At 37.8% G+C, this 18,355-nt stretch overlaps 1 protein-coding gene across 4 annotated transcripts in view; it reads left to right on the top strand.

The window, feature by feature from the left end:
- Positions 1-18,355, top strand: part of SYT1 (synaptotagmin 1) — a 649,966-nt gene that overhangs the window by 381,113 nt on the left and 250,498 nt on the right. The window lies entirely within an intron of this gene.

Below are 18,355 nucleotides of genomic sequence, written 5' to 3'. Positions count from 1 at the left end.
TAAGTTCATTTGTATGAGTATAGCACTAAGTCCAATTCATGGCATTTAACTTAAATCTTTAACTGCAGGTTGGTCTTTCTTCTTCATATTTGTGTGTGTGTGTAACTTGTAAATCTGAAGTTATTCTAGTGGAGGACAAAATTTTCTGACTATTTAATTTTGATTATTCTAATGATTTCTAATTCTAGTTTGAAGTTTCAAATCAAGGTCTTAGGAACCTAAGAAAGCTATTATTTGTTTATAGAATTATTTTGTAAAGCAACCACCAGAAAATTAGAAAGTCTTTAAAAAAAATCAGATATTTCATTCATTCAACAATATTCATTGAACACTTACAATGTACTAGGGACTTCATAGATGCTGGGAATATAGATTTTGGCCTCAAAAGGCTTATATTCTACTGGGGAGAATAAAGAGATAAATATATACATTATGTCAAGTAGTGATGAATGATATTAAGAAAAATAAAGGAAAGTAAGTTGAGTAGACTTGGGGATAGAGGGTAAAAGTTTATTATCTTTCAAGATGATCAGGACTGGTTACTTTGATAATGGAATCTGGAGGAAGTGGGGGAGCAAGAGATCTTAAAACCTGGGAAATGGCAGCAAAGGCCCTTAGACAAGAATTTGCCAAGAAGAGCAGGAAGCCCAGTGTATCTTAAGTGGAATCAGCAAGAGGATGAGGGACAGAAAAGGAATTTGAGAGTAGCAGACAGCCGGATCATGTAAGCTCTTGTGGATCATTCTAAGGTACTTGGTTTTTATTCTAAGTGAAATGCTTTTGGAGGTGTCCCATGATCTGACTTGGGTTTTCTAAAAGATCACTCTTGCTACTGTATCAAAAATGGGCTGTTGATGGGCAAAGGTAAAAGACAAAAGAGCCAGTTAGCAGGCTGTTGCAATAATCCAGATGGAAGAGTTATAAGATTTATTAGAGAATTTTACTGTAAGGACACTGAGAAACAGAATGAAAAAGGAATCAAGTTCTTTCTTATTTCTCAGTAATTGTTGATTCGTCTGTCCACTTTTTAACAAATTCAAGTTCATCTGAGAAACACTCAGCACAGTAGGCAGTAATTACCATCCTCAGCAGGAAGATCTGTAACCATTTGGAGATGGACCCGCTCCAATAGACGGAGCCCTGGGATGGGAACCACAAGATCTCAGTTCTCCACCATACTCTGCAGCTGAGCTGATGGACTGGTTTATAAATCCTGGTACTTTTGATCTAATTTTGAGGTTGTAGCTACAAGGCAGAAACCAAATGCCTATATGGCTTTTATAAAGGGGATTTCTTAGGTTACAGTGTCACAGTTCTAAGGCCATACTCTCTTAAGAAATATTTTATCAAAAAGTTTGCTTTCAGAGAATTTTGCAGTAGGGAGGCAGAGAAAGCAATGAACAACACCAAATTAAATGTGAGAGACATAGTCAAGCCTTGAACCGATGCTTTCCCTAGTGTTAGAAAATTTTATTTTTAATATGCTTATCTTCAACACCGCCTTCTTCTCTGAAAGAGTAAACAATATGAGAGAGATCGCAAAATTGATAACTATGGGATAGAAATGTTCCATCTGCCTGAAATACGTCTCCTCATTCACTCACCTCCTTTAGGTCTTTGCAACTCATTCACTCACCTCCTTTAGGTCTTTGCTCAAACTCCATCTTCTTAGTTAGGACTTCTCCAACCACACTACCTGAAATTCCAATCCATTCATCCCACCCCATTTTTGGCAGCATTTCCTGCCCCCATCCTTGCTTTATTGCTCTTTGTATTATTCCTGCCCCCATCCTTGCTTTACTTCTCTTTGTATTACGCAGCAACATCTGTAATGCTTTGTATTTTATTATGTGACTTTAAATTTTGCTCTCTCTCTTCAAAAGAATGTAAGCCTCTTGAGAACAAGGAATTGGATCTGTTTTTATGCACAGCTTTATCCCCAGCACCTAGGGTAGAGCCTAGCACATATGAGGCCCTCATTGTCTATTCACTAAAATAAAGAATGAATACATGAATAGCTGCATGACTGTATGTCAATTTAATTTATATCCTGAACCACCCCTCTTAGACTATGAAGTCTGTTCCGGTTTGCGAATGCAGCTGTTATGCAGAATACCAGAAATGAATTGGCTTTTATAAAGGGGATTTATTAAGTTACAGTGTCACAGTTCTAAGGCCATAGATCAGTCCAGACAAAGGCATCAGTAAGATGTCACTTTCATGAAGAAGGGATAATGGCATCTGAAACACATTTGTCAGCTGGTACTTTGCTTCTGGGTTGTGGTTCAAAATGGCTTTCTCCAAAATGTCTCTCAGCTTCTGTCTTAGCTCCTCTGTCTCTCAGTTTCTGTGTGTCCTTGCTTATTTCTCCCAGGATGTTTCTTTCTAAGTATCTGGGGGTCTTCTCTTAGTTCTCCAGGGCGAACTCTGGGCTTCATCTCTTAGCTTAGCGTCTCCAAACATCCTTCTGTCTGCATCTCCAAGTGCCTCCAAGCATCAGCAAGCATCTGGGGCTGTGTTGGTACATACCTTCTCTCTAAAATGCTCCGGTAGACTAATCAAGGTCTACACCTCCATGGAAATAATTCAATCAGAGGTTCCGCCATAATCAACAGACCAATCAGTCTGCCCCCACAAGATGGCTTTTCTGGGGGATATAATATATCCAAACTGGCACAAAGTCTTAAAATGCTGAAAAATTAAAGCATATTAAAAATAAAATTTTCTAACAGTAAAGAAAACATCTGTTCAAGACTTGACTATGTCTCTCACATTGAAAAAGCAAATTGTTCCTGCCTTTGTAGTGGCAATACCATCTTCTTATCCTTTGCCACCTTAGTGCTGGCTCTTACCTTAGTTTCTCCTCTCTGTTCATTAGCAGAAAAAAAAAAATCAGCTAAAAAGAAATATCTATGAAACTCCCTTTTCTTTCTTTTTCTTTTGTTTTTGACCTAGCCCACCTCATCCCATTCCTACTCAAGTCATTGTCCCATTCTCACATCCTTTTCTTGGGCAATGGAAATCAGACCTGGTAATCAGTCTGCTCCTTGGAGATTTGCCTTTGACTAGCCACCTAAAATAATAGGATATCTGAGGATCTGGGTAACTCCTATATGTTGCTAGCTTTCTTCTTGAGTTAATAGGAAGAAACCCTGAAATACCTAAAATCTTAAAATAGTATGGTAAATAAGTGTTAGGGAAAAATGAATCATAAATACAGCAGTGCAGTTTTATTAAAAATATTTAACAGTGAATATTTTACACTTTCATTTTAATCCATCACAGTTTTTTATGACTGGTGTAATTGAAATTTCTAATGGGATTTATACACACGGAGCAACTCTGAACAACAACAACAACAACAACAACACACATCCCTAAAATCAAATTCCTTTAGGAGCATATATTATATAAAGGTTATTGCTTTTGACTTGGCATAATATAGTGTGACACTAATGACAGGTAACAAATTAGAATATTAATCGATTTCGGTCTCTGAACTAAATCTTGGCTATCTGGCAGATGTGTTTTTTGCAAAATTGATAGCAAACAGCTTTAGTCTGTCACTTGAAATTCCCACTTGTGAGAAGAGAGGTGTCACAATGGCAAGGAGTATGCATGTCATTAGTTGGGTAATCTGTGCAGTCCAGCATGGGAACATATTCAAACCAAATTGCCTGATAATATCATCCATAACACCATGGGGCTTAAAATAAAAAAAGGAAAAGGAAACAGCAAATGCTGAGCATTTTTATCTTTCAATTCATTCTGCACACTGTTATCTAAATGAAGCAGACAATGTTTTTCAGAATGTTTCTTTATTTTGCAACTTTGATTTTAATATAAGTAGGGCCATGGTTGGTTTGTAAAGCATGAATTCCTGTCATCCAAATAGCTGTGATTAAGGTTTTGATATTCATGAGCTTCTTGAAGTAGAGTGCACCTTTCCTTAAGCACAGCGGACAGCCAAACAGCCAGAACCTGATTCAGTCCTGAATCAGTACAAGTTGGATAGGGGTAGTTGTACAATTTGTGTAGAAATACTATTGGATATACAGTATAATATAGAGACTGAAAGCACAGACGCTGGATACAAACTGTTATGAGTTCAAATCCTAGCTCCACTGCATAAGCACTATGTGACCTTGTACATGTTACTTAATCTTTCTGTGTATCAGTTTACTGCTTTACAAAATGGGAATGAATCTAGTTAGAGTTACTATATCAAGATATGGTTCAAATAGGACTACTAGAAATCATTGAACACTAGAACTATGAAGCAATTACTTTTTATACTATAATTTTGTTTACTTTTTTAACCAAACTGAACTTTTGAAAGACTATTGCAGATGTTTAAAAAGGAAGAAAAGTTGTTTTATCTAATATAGTTAAGTAGCTGTCATAGTCTACAAAATTAATAGTTTTAGAGTTATGATAACTCCTCTCCTTCACCACGGTGAAGCCCTTCACCATTGTGGAATGATGCTCTGGTTTTAAGGTCTAGCTCTACACCATGCTTCTTTTGAGATTATATTTAGTAGTTACAGTTACAGAAACCGATTAGTTGTCAGTTTGCCAATAGACGTAGCGTAGTACTCATCGCTCTGGGCAGATTGAGATGTTCTTTCACGACAGGAGAGTGATCTGTAACACTGTAAGATACCGACCTTTACAGCTGTTTATCAGTTTTATTTTTGTACAGTATTAGTGACCTAAGTTATTTTGCTGTCCTGTTTTTGTAAATCAAATGAAATTATAAAAGACGATTCTACCAGTAGGTATTTTGTACGTATGTGTATATGTTGTCCTTATAAAAATAATAAATGATTTTTTTAAATGGGGATGAAGAGAATATCCCCATCAAAGGGTTTCTGGGTAATGGCAGTGATGGGCATAAAATGCTTAGCAGAGTGTCTGACATAGACTAAGCATTCTATAAAGGTTAGCTATTTTTAAACTCAAGCTGTTATTTCAAAAAGTATGATTCTATTTTAGAAAAGCCCTAAATTCAGGTCAGACAGTCACCCAAATTGAGAAAATTCCAAAAACTTTGCAGCCAAATATATGTTCATAGGGTGAATGAAAGCAAATCAGAGCTGTTCTGAGGAATCAAAGGTGTCTTCCTCAGCTACCCTCCCAAGATGCTCAATTCAGCAGCTCCGAGGACATCTGGTTATGTGGAATACAGTTTGAAAGTAGTGACCTGAAGAGATGTATTAGTGTTATCCTTCACAGCAACAGCCAATAAACTAAACTAGTATTGATATAGTTCATTAAATATGGCACAAGCAAATATTCATCAACAAGAAAAAATGTGGTCCAGTCACTTTGTTTTCCTTCATGTGGCTGCAGAAACATAAGTCAATGTCAAGAAGATAATTCCAAGAAACAAAGCATACAGTGTTCTGTTAAGAGCATACAGTGATTGAAAGCATGTGAATAACAATAATTATTGTAAAAGTTGCCAATGCTTATTAAGCGCTTAGCCTGTATATGCCATACATTCTGTGAAGTGAACCTCCTTTCTTTGAGCCCTGTAAAAACTCTACTAAATGAGAACAATTGTCTCCATTTTGCAGATAAAACTGAGGCTCAGCAAGGTGACTGACTTGCCTAAGGGAGTCAGATATGGTGCAGGTTGTGATGTGGGGTTGCGATCATGAAAAATTTTCCGGTAATACAATTATGTCTCACAAAGGCAATCACCTCCACCATTCCTTAACACAACTAGGACTTGAAACCATCAGTATCTTACATACCTGTTCAGAGGTTAAGATATGCATCTTGTTTTAAATGACCAAATACCTGGAATGCAAGGTTTATAGTAACTCAGAATTTCTCATTGCATGTCTGGATCTAAAGACATGTACTTGTTCATTTTATGCTTCTGTATTTCTTTTGTTGACCAACTTTACTCAGATGGATTCCTATTTTAACAACCCATTACTACCTAAGTACTAACAGTGAGATTTTGTTTCATTGTATGAATGAACAATGAACTCTTTGTATATGACTCAGTTTCAATAATCATCTGTTGATTCAATTCTTTCCATGCTCAGAAAGCATTGGCTTAAGTATTAAGTGAAATTATTGTTAACCCCTACTTAATTGAAATATCTTTAAGAAAACTGTTACAATACTGATGTGTTAGTCTCAGATCAAGTGCTTTGCAGTATTGAGTGACTTCATCAGTGAATACTGAAGCCATCTATTTGGAACAGGAAGACTTAGCAATACAGATTGCAATTCATCACAACACAATGTTGTGATTCATGCTTATATTTAATAAACATATTTCATTATCAAAACTTTATTTTAGTATAATTCTGATTGAAAATATAGGAAATATATATGTGTGTATCCAAATACAAGTGTGTGTGTGTATATACATATATATATATATATTTAAGAATCACCATTAAAACTTATCATATGGCAGAAAGTCTGTTTGATTCATCTAAAACAGTAGTTCTTAATAGAGGTGGCATTGCCCCCTAGAGGATATTATGGATATTTGTTGGGCCATTTTTTAGTGTGGTTGATGATAGAGTAGTGTGTGTGGGGGTATCTACTGGCATTTAGAGGGCATGGATCTGGGAGATTAGACATCATACAATGTGCAAAGAATTGTCCCACATCCTGCACAAATTCCAAAAGTCTCATAGGACATGCATATAAAAGAAAACCCTATTCGAACCTAGAACTGTTTTACATATAAACGTAAAGTATTTTTTTGCATTAGCTTTCATTCTAATGTCCACCTAATTTAATTTTCTTCAGATTTTTGAAAATCTTCTGATTACCTTAATTCCTTAAATACATTTATTTTAGTAGTTACAAGCGTTTGATGACTCCATTGTGCCGGTTTGAGTGTATTGTGTCCCCCAAATGCCATTATCTTTATGGTCTTGTGTGGGGCAGGCGTTTTGGTGATGGCTGGATTTGCTTGGAATGTGCCCCACCCAGCTGTGGGCAATAATTTTGATGAGATGTTCCCATGGAGGCGTGGCCCCACCCATTCGGGGTGGGCCTTGATCGGTGGCGCTATATAAATGAGCTGACTCAAAGAGGAAAGAGAGTGCAGCTGGGAGTGATGTTTTGAAGAGAAGCAAGCTTGCTAGAAAGGAACGTCCTGGGAGAAAGCCGTTTTGAGGCCGGAGCTTTGGAGCAGATGCCAGCTGCCTTCCTAGCTAGCGGAGGTTTTCCAGACGCCATTGGCCATCCTCAGGTGAAGGTATCCGATTGCTGAGGTGTTACCTTGGATGCTTTGTGGCCTTAAGACTGTAACTGTGTAGTGAAATAAACCCCCGTTTTATAAAAGCCTATCCATCTCTGGTGTTTTGCATTCTGCAGCATTAGCAAACTAGGACACTCCATTATGTCTTCTAGTATAGTTGTGACTGAACATTTTTATATTGAAATACAAATTATTTAAAGTTAATTTATTCTTATTTCTCCTTTATCTTACTGTTAATACATTTTGTTAATTATTTTAAATTATTTATATGGCATGTTGTATGGTCTATTATTTATATTTCAATGTAGTAAAGGAAATATTATAAAATATTTTGCATAAACTGGGGGCACTGTATAATCTAATGATTTAAAAGAACAAGTGTGTGCTAAGGCTCTATCACCATCCAACATTGCTATAGTCAATGTAGAAACCTAACAGAAGTATATGCTACTGATGGTGTATTTTGAGACGGTTGTTTATATATGTCCCTGAGTTTTGCTTTCTGCTTAGAAGCCTATTATACAGAAAATCCCCTCAAGAAATTCGTGCCTCTAAAATGAACTAGTGTCAAGGGATTTTATAAACTTCCAAAGCATGGGTAATATGGAACAACAGCAGACACATAAAGCCACTAATTGAATTAAGATCTCAGTTAAGTTTCTAAACTTTACTCAGAGACACTTATTAGCATCTCAAAGATATTAAATGAAAACACCTGAGGAAAATAAGGGAATGAATCATATTTTGGACCTGTATTAAATTAGCTCAGGAGTTACCCTCTCCTGAAATAATATATGTTTTAAATAGCTCTGCAAATCCATTGCAGGTCAAAATTCCAGCTACATATTCACTAAGCAAAGCCTGACTACAGAGGCAAATCGATAAAGAAAATAGTAGCACAAGAGAAGCTGAGCGACTGCTCTTTTCTTCTTACTCTAATGACTATGTAGATCTTTGACTGCATTGCTGATCTGTCAGGTTTGTACCAGTTTCTATTATATTAGGTAAAGAATTCAGAAGAAAAAAACAGAGGGTAATTACTTCATAATTATGTGAGGTGCTATATTTTTGGCACTTGGCTGTATTTTTCTTTGTTTTGATTTTCATTTATGAGACTACTATAATAAAGGATTTGAAATTGATATCTTCTGGGTCCATGTGTCTTTTGAGTGAACTTAGGTATACTTTTGAAATAAAGATTAGGAAAATATTGCTCCATTTAAAGATTTCCTCATCAAGCAACACTTTCATTGAAACTGCTGCCCTGGAGGAATTTCAAAACCACTTGAACCCTCTCCTCTTTCTCTTCTCCTTAGAGTTGTCGTCACGCCTTTCACAAGAAAAGGACAGCAGTAGACTACAATATAATAGAAATATATTTGACTAATAAACATGCCATTTATTGGAAGTAGTATGTACTTTATAACAGAGCCAGGATCTCAGGGTAATAAACTGTAATTTATTGAGTAATGTTAAATTTTATGTAATAGTTTCCATTTCATAAGAGTTTGGATTAGATTCTTTAAAATAAGTAAACAATTGTACAGTGGATTAAAAACACTGCTGTCATAATCATAAATATTATTCCCTAAACTCCTTGGTATAGTAAGTAGCCCAAAGAAGTTAATACTTCATCAATAATACTTTGTTACTCACTTGTTGGCTCTGGCTCAATGTTAGCTATTAATCCAGGTCCAGGGAATGTCCTTGACCAGGTAGTAAGGTGATTAATAGTGGGAGCTCAGGAGTTGGCCTGCCGGGATGCAAAATCCCAACTCTACCATTACTAGTTGTTTGACCTTGAGCAAATCATTTACCATCCCTGTAAAATAAAGCTAATAATAGTCCTTGCCTCATTGGATATATGTGAGCATTGAATTGTTAATATAAATAAAGTGCTTAGGGCAATGTCTGGAATATAATGTTGGCCATACTGAAAATTTATAGGCTTCCAATGCATCTTTATTTAGCATCTACTGTGTGCTAGGCTGTATATGCCAAGTTCAGGAACTAAAGAAAGCACATCATATTAACTTGTTTCTGGGTATCAATAGCATTACAGCCTTAAATTTTTCTGCCAGAAGGACCTCTAAATTAATATTTCTTATTTAGACATAGATGGCTTTTTATGATATGACTGATACAGCTGTTGTATATTCTCCAGCCTCTTCTCCAACCATTTGCCCCTCATACTGTGTGCTCCAGCAAGATAGAACTTAGAGTTACTGAATTTATTACCCATATTGTTTCATGCCTCCAAGTCTTTGCACAAACTGTCTCCCTTGCCTGAAATCTCTTCCTTGCCACTGCTTGTCTATCTGGACTGCTTTTGTTTATCCTACAAAACTCAACTCCTTAAAGCTCTTCCTGGTCCCCTGTGAACAAATTTCCATTCTGCCATTGGTTAGTAAATCTCCCTCTGTAATGAGTTTGTATTTGGCATATGCTTATAATTTTTACTTTATATTTTATTTATTTGTTTGTATTTTTGTCTCTTAATGCTATGCAAGCTACTTGAGGTCAGAAACAGTCTTTTCATTTTGGTGTCTTTAGTCCCAGCACAAAATTGGGCCCATGGTAGGCAGAATTAACTCAAACAATCCTACTTAATCATAGTGAATTATTAAGAAAATTGAGGGAAAGGGGCTTACTGGAAAGGAGTGAGAGAGGACGTAATAACCACAGGCGACATTCAGTGTTATGCTGGACCAAAGGTGACAACCTTCTGGCACTGCATTGCTTTGCCCTCTTACCACTCAGAACTTTGTAACCCATTTTATTATAGTCCCTCTCCTTTTATTTTTTCTCTCCCATTCCGTGGCCTTTCTTTAACTTTATTTCCTGTTATCTGTTTTCTGTCCTCCCTGCCTGTGCTGAAGAAAATCTTCCTTGTATTCTCTTTAGCCTGGTGGCAGCCCTGTGTGATTCAGAGCCAAGATACCAGTAGTCATCAAATTGGTCCTCAAGTAAACAGTTCTCCCCACAAGCATTTTAATTCAAGTGGAGATCTGGGACTTAGTACTAGTTTCATCTTTTCATTTTAAAACTAACATATTGTATTGGAATACCCAAGAAACAAGATGAACTCATTCCTTATGACTTTTGCTATACAACACAGCCCAGCTTCCTGTGCTTTGACTGAGAGTTCAGATAGTCTATCCTTGGCTCTACTTTCTACAAATAAAGCTAGCTGCAAACATTGTGCTACAGTGGCTTTTTCCACAGCGGGTACTTTTGTGAGGTTTGCTTCCGTGAGTAGCTGTTTATAGGATGTAACATGTGTGAGTTTCTCTACTTCACCTCATCAGCCACACAAAGCACGGCAGTTTAGTCTTTCAGCGACTGTTGTTGCTGATAATGCCACAACTGCGGAATAGCATTTGAGTGGTGCTTCAAAATGGCCTTGCCAGCCATCTTCTGCCCACACTGATTGGAACTGTTCCAAATCACCACACCTTTCCACAGCTGCTGTCATCCATCCACCCTTCTTTTCCAGATCTGCTAATGTGGTGCTAATGTGATTTGCCTGGCTGCCTTCCAGGTCCTCATCATTAGCAAATCTGTTTTGCTATTTTATATTAAGTAGTCTTAAGCTATAACACCAACGTTACTGATATGAAAGCCAGGGTACTTCTATAGCAGTTTGAGTTTAACAATCTGTCTAAAAGTTGAGCACTGCATGGTTCTACCAGTGCCTCAAATGCAGGAAAGCATATAAACAGTTTCCCAAATTCAGTTCTGCTACTTTTATATTCGGTTGCAGCTTGAAGCAACTTTGCCTCTATCTGCCAAAGGCCCTACTGGTTTACTTGATTTGGCCATTTCATGCAGCCTGGGGAAGTTTGTTGCCTATATGTAAAAGGTACCCAATGTCATTTACCTTACTCTAACTGAAACTCTCTTCTCACTTAGCTTCTGCAGCTTTAAACTCTAATTCTCATCCTTTTTTTCTGAGCATTTTTTCTCTTTTTCTCTACCTCCTATAACCTTCAGGTCCTCTGTAAGGATCTGTCTCTGGCATTTTTTCCAGCTCTATTATTTATTTCTTCATAATTTCAGGACTTCCAATACTATTTTATGGTAAATCCTAAGCAAAACTCAATCTCTAGCCTTAAGATTTCTATTAAGCTCCTCTCCCCTCCATTTTTCAAAATTAATGTATTTATGTAACTGTGGTTCATTAATGTTCTTTTGTTATGGTAGGAGTATATTGGAAGGAATGAAGTTATTCCAAAATATTTCTTTCTCCCCATTGCTTTGCTTTATTTCATTTGGAAATGTTTTTATTTGATAAATAAAGTAATTTTAAAAAATTAACTTATCAAGGAATTACTTGTATACAATAAAATGCCCTTACTGTAATGCATAGTTCTATGCATTTTCACAAATGGATACAATATAATCATCACTCCAAAAAATTTCCTGTAGCCTCTGGTTCTAGCCAACAATTGATCTGCTCTTTGTCACTTTAGATTAGCTTTGACTGTTCTAGAATTTCGTAAAAATGGAACCATGCATAGTGTGTAGTCTTTTGTGTCTGGTTTTTTCACTTAGCATAATGCTTTTAAGGTTCATCCATGTTCTTGAGTGTTTCCGTAGTCCAATCCTTTTCCAATCCTTTTTATTGCTGAATAATGTTTGCTTATCCATCCATCTGTTGATGGGCGTTTAGATTTTTGACTGTCTGGGGCTCTTAAGAATGAGGCTGTTACAAATATTCTTGTACAATTCTTTGAATGGACATATGTTTTCTTTTCTCTTAGGAAAGTACCCAGGTATGGAATTGGTGGGTAGTATCTAAAGTGGTTGCATTATTTACATCCCCACCAGCAATGTATGAGAGTTCCAGTTGCTCCACACTTTTGCTGACACTCAGAATTGTCCGTCTTTTTAATTTTAGCCATTCTAGTGTATGCATCATTGTGGTTTTAATGTGCATTTCCCTGTTAACTAAAAATAGATTGTGGATCTAAATGTAAAAGTTAAAATGAGTGATGAGAGAGTAGTGGGAAAAGCAGAATAGCAGAATATGATATAAACTAAGTAAATAGAGAGTTTCTGAGAGACAGTACTAAAACATGTAATCTACCTTTGCTGTGTCTTCAGTCTGGTGGGGGCAAAGGATAGGCACAGTCCTCAAATTCCAGAAGAAAACATAAAAGACAATTTTCATGATCTTGGTGTAGACAAAGATTTTCTACATGGGGCACCAAAAGCCCTAACTATGAAAGAAAAAAATTGATAAATTACACTTCATCAAGAGTAAAAACTTCTGCTTTTTGAAACACACCATTAAGAAAATAAAAAAACAAAGTCACAGACTGGGAGAAAGTATCTGCAATACATGTATTTGACAAAGAAGTTGTTTCCAGAATATATTTTTAAAACTGCTTTCACTCTGATACAAAAATAAGCAAAAGATTTGAACAGACACTTAATGAAAAAAGATACAAATGGTTGATAAACTCATGTAAAGATATTCAGGGTCCTTAAGTCATTAGGGAAATGCAAATAAAAACTACAATGAAATCCATTCATATGTATGTTCCATTTGCAATTGAAATTCAATATATCCAAAATTAAACTCACCTTCCTTTTCCCCTACAAAACATACACACATGTTCTTCTACCTTGAAACTCAAACCTTAGTGTCATCTTTGATTCTTCTCACTTTTTGTCCCCATTATCCAGCTAGTTAACAAGTCTTAGTGTGTCAATCTTTGCCTCTCCACTCCTCTCCATCCCCATTGCCACTGCCCTAGTTTGGGCCCTCATCTATGTAACAATTATCAGAGCCTCCTAACACATCTTCTAACAACCATGTCCACTCATAGCCACTCAAAATATTCCAGATGACCCTTTCTGGAGCCCAGCTCTGAACACACAAGTCCTTTGCTCAGAAACCTTTTAGTGCTTCTTTGCTGACTTCACCTCCTTCATTTTGCATTCAAAACCCTCTATAGTCTTGCCCCAGCCTGCCCTTCAGCTTCATTTTGGCTTCTCTTTCAAATACCAAGTACTGTGGGTGAACTGAACTATTCATTGTTCCACATAGACATGCTTACATTTCCCACCTTCATGCCTTAGTCCATCTGAAATACCATCACCCCTGTCTTGCATATCCAAGGCCCTCTGTGTATTATGGATTGGTCCATGTCCCCCACAAAGACATGTTCAAGTCCTAACCTCAGTCCTGTGGGTGGGAACTCATTTGTAAATAGGACCTTGGTGAGGCCAAATTGAATCAGGGACCTTAATCCAATGCGACTGCAGTCCTTTAAAAAGAGGAAATTGGACATGGAAGTAGAAGTCAGAGGAGGAGACCCAAGGAGACAGATTGCCATGTGATGAAGGATTGCTGGAAAACTACCACCGGAACGCTGTAGTTCTGGAAGAAAGCATGGCCTTGATAATACCTTGATTTTGGACTTCTAGCCTCCAAAACTTTGAGACAATAAAATTCCTGTTGTTTAAGCCAACTAACCTATGATATTTGTCATAGCAGCCAGAGCAAACTAAGGCACTATCCTAAAAGGCCAAGACTCAGTTCTAATGCTAGCTCTTCTATAAAGCTCCTCCTGAACCCCCATCTTATTCTTTTAATATACTTATCAGCTTGTACCATGTAGTATTACTATGCTCATGTCTTATTTCCTTTACAGGACTTTAAATTCTTTAAAAATAGTCCCAGGGTTTTACCCATTCATACTCCAGACCACATGCCTTATGCCTCAGTAAGAGCTAACACTCAGTAAATGTGTGCGACATGGATGAACTTGGTAGTGGAATACAATAGAGAATAAGTCATCATTTTTATAATCTAATAGGAGAGATGAGATATGGATAGAAACAGTAACAATATAAGAATGTGATGCATGCAGAAACTTAAGAGATGTGTAGAGTCATCAAAGATGGGACTGCAAATGCAATTTGGAATTAAGCTAGAGAGGACCATTAATATCAAGCTAAGGATGTATGGGCGGGGCAAGATGGAAGACTGGTGAGCTGTATGTTTTAGTTACTCCTCCAGGAAAGTAGGTAGAAAGCCAGGAACTGCGTGGACTGGACACCACAGAGCAATCTGTCTTTGGGCATACTTCATACAACACTCATGAAAATGTCGAACTGCTGAGATCAGCGAAATCTGTAAGTTTTTGCAGCCAGGGGACCCGCGCCCCTCCCTGCCAGGCTCAGTCCCGTGGGAGGAGGGGCTGTCAGCTCCGGGAAGGAGAAGGGAGAACTGCAGTGGCTGCTCTTATCGGAAACTCATTCTACTGATCCAGACTCCAACCATAGATAGACAGAGACCAGACACCAGAGAATCTGTGAGCAGCCAGCCCAGCAGAGAGGAGACAGGCATAGAAAAAAAAAAACAACACGAAAAACTCCAAAATAAAAGCAGAGGATTTTTAGAGTTCTGGTAAACACAGAAAGGGGAAGGGCGGAGCTCAGACCCTAAGTCGCATATGCAAATCCCGAAGAAAAGCCGATCTCTCTGCCCTGTGGACCTTTCCTTAATGGCCCTGGTTGCTTTGTCTCTTAGCATTTCAATAACCCATTAGATCTCTGAGGAGGACCCTTTTTTTTTTTTTTTTTTAATCCTTTTTTCTTTTTCTAAAACAATTACTCTAAGAAGCCCAATACAGAAAGCTTCAAAGACTTTCAATTTGGGCACGTCAAGTCAAGAGCAGAACTAAGAGAGCTCTGAGACAAAAGGCAATAATTCAGTGGCTGAGAAAATTCACTAAACACCACAACTTCCCAAGAAAACGGGGGTGTCCGCTCACAGCCACCATCCTGGTGGACAGGAAACACTCCTGCCCATCGCCAGCCCCATAGCCCAGAGCTGCCCCAGACAGCCCAGTGTGACGGAAGGGCTTCAAATAACAGGCACACACCACAAAACTGGGCGTGGACATTAGCCTTCCCTGAAACCTCAGCTGATTGTCCCAGAGTTGGGAAGGTGGAGCAGTGTGAATTAACAAAGCCCCATTCAGCCATCATTTGAGCAGACTGGGAGCCTCCCTACACAGCCCAGCAGCCCAGAACTGCCTTGAGGGGACGGCACTCACCTGTGACATAGCACAGTCACCCCTCAACAGAGGACCTGGGGTGCACAGCCTGGAAGAGGGGCCCACTTGCAAGTCTCAGAAGCCATATGCCAATACCAAGGACTTGTGGGTCAGTGGCAGAGACAAACTGTGGCAGGACTGAACTGAAGGATTAGACTATTGCACCAGCTTTAAAACTCTAGGATCACCAGGGAGATTTGATTGTTAGGGCCACCCCCCCTCCCCGACTGCCCAGAAACACGCCCCACATACAGGGCAGGCAACACCAACTACACACGCAAGCTTGGTACACCAATTGGGCCCCACAAGACTCACTCCCCCACTCACCAAAAAGGCTAAGCAGGGGAGAACTGGCTTGTGGAGAACAGGTGGCTCGTGGACGCCACCTGCTGGTTAGTTAGAGAACGTGTACTCCACGAAGCTGTAGATCTGATAAATTAGAGATAAGGACTTCAATAGGTCTACAAACCCTAAAAGAACCCTATCAAGTTCAGCAAATGCCACGAGGCCAAAAACAACAGAAAATTATAAAGCATATGAAAAAACCAGACGATATGGATAACCCAAGCCCAAGCACCCAAATCAAAAGACCAGAAGAGACACAGCACCTAGAGCAGCTACTCAAAGAACTAAAGATGAACAATGAGACCATAGTACGGGATATGAAGGAAATCAAGAAGACTCTAGAAGAGCATAAAGAAGACATTGCAAGACTAAATAAAAAAATGGATGATCTTACGGAAATTAAAGAAACTGTTGACCAAATTAAAAAGATTCTGGACACTCATAGTACAAGACTAGAGGAAGTTGAACAACGAATCAGTGACCTGGAAGATGACAGAATGGAAAATGAAAGCATAAAAGAAAGAATGGGGAAAAAAATTGAAAAAATCGAAATGGACCTCAGGGATATGATAGATAATATGAAACGTCCAAATATAAGACTCATTGGTGTCCCAGAAGGGGAAGAAAAGGGTAAAGGTCTAGGAAGAGTATTCAAAGAAATTGTTGGGGAAAACTTCCCAAATCTTCTAAACAACATAAATACACAAATCATAAATGCTCAGCGAACTCCAAATAGAATAAATCCAAATAAACCCACTCCGAGACATATACTGATCACACTGTCAAACACAGAAGAGAAGGAGCAAGTTCTGAAAGCAGCAAGAGAAAAGCAATTCACTACATACAAAGGAAACAGCATAAGACTAAGTAGTGACTACTCAGCAGCCACCATGGAGGCAAGAAGGCAGTGGCACGATATATTTAAAATTCTGGGTGAGAAAAATTTCCAGCCAAGAATACTTTATCCAGCAAAGCTCTCCTTCAAATTTGAGGGAGAGCTTAAATTTTTCACAGACAAACAAATGCTGAGAGAATTTGCTAACAAGAGACCTGCCCTACTGGAGATACTCAAGGGAGCCCTACAGACAGAGAAACAAAGACAGGACAGAGAGACTTGGAGAAAGGTTCAGTACTAAAGAGATTCGGTATGGGTACAATAAAGGATATTAATAGAGAGAGGGGAAAAATATGGCAAACATAAACCAAAGGATAAGATGGCTGATTCAAGAAATGCCTTCACGGTTATAACGTTGAATGTAAATGGATTAAACTCCCCAATTAAAAGATATAGATTCGCAGAATGGATCAAAAAAAATGAACCATCAATATGTTGCATACAAGAGACTCATCTTAGACACAGGGACACAAAGAAACTGAAAGTGAAAGGATGGAAAAAAATATTTCATGCAAGCTACAGCCAAAAGAAAGCAGGTGTAGCAATATTAATCTCAGATAAAATAGACTTCAAATGCAGGGATGTTTTGAGAGACAAAGAAGGTCACTACATACTAATAAAAGGGGCAATTCAGCAAGAAGAAATAACAATCGTAAATGTCTATGCACCCAATCAAGGTGCCACAAAATACATGAGAGAAACACTGGCAAAACTAAAGGAAGCAATTGATGTTTCCACAATAATTGTGGGGGACTTCAACACATCACTCTCTTCTATAGATAGATCAACCAGACAGAAGACCAATAAGGAAATTGAAAACCTAAACAATCTGATAAAGGAATTAGATTTAACAGACATATACAGGACATTACATCCCAAATCACCAGGATACACATACTTTTCTAGTGCTCACGGAACTTTCTCCAGAATAGATCATATGCTGGGACATAAAACAAGCCTCAATAAATTTAAAAAGATTGAAATTATTCAAAGCACATTCTCTGACCACAATGAAATACAATTAGAAGTCAATAACCATCAGAGACTTAGAAAATTCACAAATACCTGGAGGTTAAACAACACACTCCTAAACAATCAGTGGGTTAAAGAAGAAATAGCAAGAGAAATTGCTAAATATATAGAGACGAACGAAAATGAGAACACAACATACCAAAACTTGTGGGATGCAGCAAAAACAGTGCTAAGGGGGAAATTTATAGCACTAAACGCATATATTAAAAAGGAAGAAAGAGCCAAAATCAAAGAATTAATGAATCAACTGAAGAAGCTAGAAAATTAACAGCAAACCAATCCTAAACCAAGTACAAGAAAAGAAATAACAAGGATTAAAGCAGAAATAAATGACATAGAGAACAAAAAAACAATAGAGAGGATAAATATCACCAAAAGTTGGTTCTTTGAGAAGATCAACAAGATTGACAAGCCCCTAGCTAGACTGACAAAATCAAAAAGAGAGAAGACCCATATAAACAAAATAATGAATGAAAAAGGTGACATAACTGCAGATCCTGAAGAAATTAAAAAAATTATAAGAGGATATTATGAACAACTGTATGGCAACAAACTGGACAATGTAGAAGAAATGGACAATTTCCTGGAAACATATGAACAACCTAGACTGACCAGAGAAGAAATAGAAGACCTCAACCAACCCATCACAAGCAAAGAGATCCAATCAGTCATCAAAAACCTTCCCACAAATAAATGCCCAGGGCCAGATGGCTTCACAGGGGAATTCTACCAAACTTTCCAGAAAGAACTGACACCAATCTTACTCAAACTCTT

This window comes from Choloepus didactylus, chromosome 8 (assembly GCF_015220235.1).
Source record: "Choloepus didactylus isolate mChoDid1 chromosome 8, mChoDid1.pri, whole genome shotgun sequence".
Lineage (NCBI taxonomy): Eukaryota > Metazoa > Chordata > Mammalia > Pilosa > Megalonychidae > Choloepus > Choloepus didactylus.
Note: the sequence above shows the minus strand (reverse complement) of the source record. Positions and strands in the feature narration are given on the sequence as shown.